Source organism: Engraulis encrasicolus, chromosome 22 (genome assembly GCF_034702125.1).
Source record: "Engraulis encrasicolus isolate BLACKSEA-1 chromosome 22, IST_EnEncr_1.0, whole genome shotgun sequence".
NCBI classification, from domain to species: domain Eukaryota; kingdom Metazoa; phylum Chordata; class Actinopteri; order Clupeiformes; family Engraulidae; genus Engraulis; species Engraulis encrasicolus.
The window spans coordinates 21,343,502-21,346,001 of record NC_085878.1 but is presented as its reverse complement, the minus strand read 5'-3'; the positions used below and the strand labels follow the sequence as shown (position 1 = coordinate 21,346,001).

The window sequence follows — 2,500 nt, the reverse complement described above, 5'->3', positions numbered from 1 at the left end:
ATTCACTTTAAAGAAGAATTCTGGTCAAAGACAGTGCAGTGGTCTAAAGTCAAGACGCATCATTTCTTTCAGCATTTTCAGATATTCTGGCTAGCTAGTGGGTTTGTATTCAGATTATCATTATCTTAAATATTAGTAGTTACTCATTAAGAGTAGTGTGTAAAAGACACGTGACAGAGTTTTACAGAGATTGACAGTTATTTTTGCCACAACAACAAGGATTTTTTCACTATCAGGCCAGACTGAGAGCAGTGTACTTTAGAGCTTAAAGGTATTAATGGGTTGAGCATCCAGTCTTAAAACAAAGAACATTAGCTGGAGCATTGCCTATTGTCAGGCTGCTTTACTCTACACCTGCCAGAGAAAACTGGACAGACACAACAAAAGCAGATCGCTTGGAAATAGTAAACAAGGTATAGCCTGTTAGACTGCCTGGTTGGCCACTCTTAGTTTACCTGGCAAAAATAGTAACCAAAGACAAACAAAACACACATTATTGTGCAGTGAACAGTTCAGTGAAGTGAAGACAACTGCTACTTCAACAGATACTACAACAGACGTTCAATTTGATTTAATTTAAGAAGCAAGATATCATTACCTCAATCTATCAGATTTTTAGACGGTGCCAACAAGTGTGTAGATTTAGAACCACTGACATATATACTGGACCGCGTTCTTCGATTGTATTCCATTCAACTGTTTTGAAGCATCTGCGATTGATCTGCGAGGAGTCTTCTGCCCTAAATGTCTGCATTCGCTCCTTAGCAAAGCTGAGAATGACCGCTGATAGGACCGTTGTTGCGTTTGGCTGTCAATCAAAAGAATTCTAAAAGAATTCTGACTGTCAATCAAGTCAACTAACAATGCTCATTGGTCGTTTAAACATCTCTCTGAAACACAGGGTCAGCCCAAAAAGAATATTTGGTTTGTTTGAAAAGGGCGGTAAACTACTGTTTGCCCGAAACAGAGTAGACTCGGCAAGAATTGGCAAGGAGATGCATTGGCTCAAGTCTCCCATAGAGATGAATGGGAATTGCCGATTTTCTTCCAGTTTAGGTCTAGTCCCACCCCCCACCGTTGCTTCACTTCAGATTAGAATGTACGTTATCCCCACTATTCTGTATCATTGTTTAGAACACCTCAACGTAATCATGGACTTGAAAGAACTCAAAACTTTATGCCATATACTGAATATTTCCTTTCCTCTACCAGTATTATAATGGAAGACATATGCAAAAACCAAGAAAGGTCCAGAGGTCTTGATCTAGTAGCCCACAGGAGACCCTGGAATACACAAGCCCACAAGCCATAGTTAGCAAAAGCAGCACACTATATCAGCATAACTTTATTGCATGACGAGGGTGGACACTAAGTGATTTTTATTTTAACCATTGGTCCATCAGCTAATCATGACCAAACACTTTGTGGAGGCAAACCAGGCCTCAGTTCGGAGTTCTGTAGTAGCAAAATGAAATATAGGGTCAATAGGGTGGTGGTGCTACTAGCCTGACTAGATGTTAGCTCATGCTTCAACTGGTCCTGCCTTGGCTCGACAGTGAGGAAGTGGCTGTTGCTATCACCTACCTACACATGTGGAGGATGGTCAAGTGTAGGCCCGTGATGAAAAAAAAAGGGAGTGGAGAGGAAGCATTGAAGCACAAGAATTTAATGAATGTCAACAGCTCTGATATTTGATACCACTATAATGCTTCCAGGTCAATACATTCAGTGAGGGACTCTCGTTAACCGAGACCACAGAAACATAGCTTGGGATGGATTCCCCTTCATATAACAGTAGAGCCGAGGCGAGGCTGTGCTGAGTGGACCTGCACCACAGAAGCATGCAACTGCATGGTGCATCCGCCTGTTGAATTTAGATGTGGAGGCAGAGGTACACAATGTGAAGTGCACACACGTATAGCCTCTTTGCATGTTTGTGTTTGTTTGTGTGTGTGTTTTTGTATGTGTGTGTGTTTGTGTGTGTTTGTGTGAGTGCGTGCGTGCGTGCGTGCATGCGTGTGTGTGGGTGTTTGTGTGTGTGTGTGTGTGTGTGTGTGTGTGTGTGTCTATGTGCGTGAGCGTGTGTGGCTATGTGCACTGAAAGTGAGGAAAAAGGCACTAATCTGTCAGACAGGCTGAAATAAGGGGTGTGCGTAAGCACAAACGTGTGTATGGAAGAGCAATAACATGCCTCTCAAGTGGCGTTCCACACCACTGTTGCTGGGTAACGCTGCACTGTGCGACTCGCTTCTTCTCTGCACTCTTTGGTCTCTGCTTTCTCTGCTCTCTCTCTTTGTGTATGTGTGTGTGCATGTGTGTGTGTATGTGTGTGTGTGCACGTGTGCCCCATGCATATTTGTGTGTACCGTTGGGTAAGAGCAGTTAGAACTGAAATTGGATATAGACACTGCATGCACACGTCATATGCACATGCTGTACATACATACACACATACTGAACATACAGTACATATACACACACGTTCATACGTACATATATA

At 42.8% G+C, this 2,500-nt stretch overlaps 1 protein-coding gene across 1 annotated transcript in view; it reads left to right on the top strand.

Moving 5' to 3' along the window:
• Positions 1 to 2,500, top strand: part of ppp3cb (protein phosphatase 3, catalytic subunit, beta isozyme) — a 50,435-nt gene that overhangs the window by 22,136 nt on the left and 25,799 nt on the right. The window lies entirely within an intron of this gene.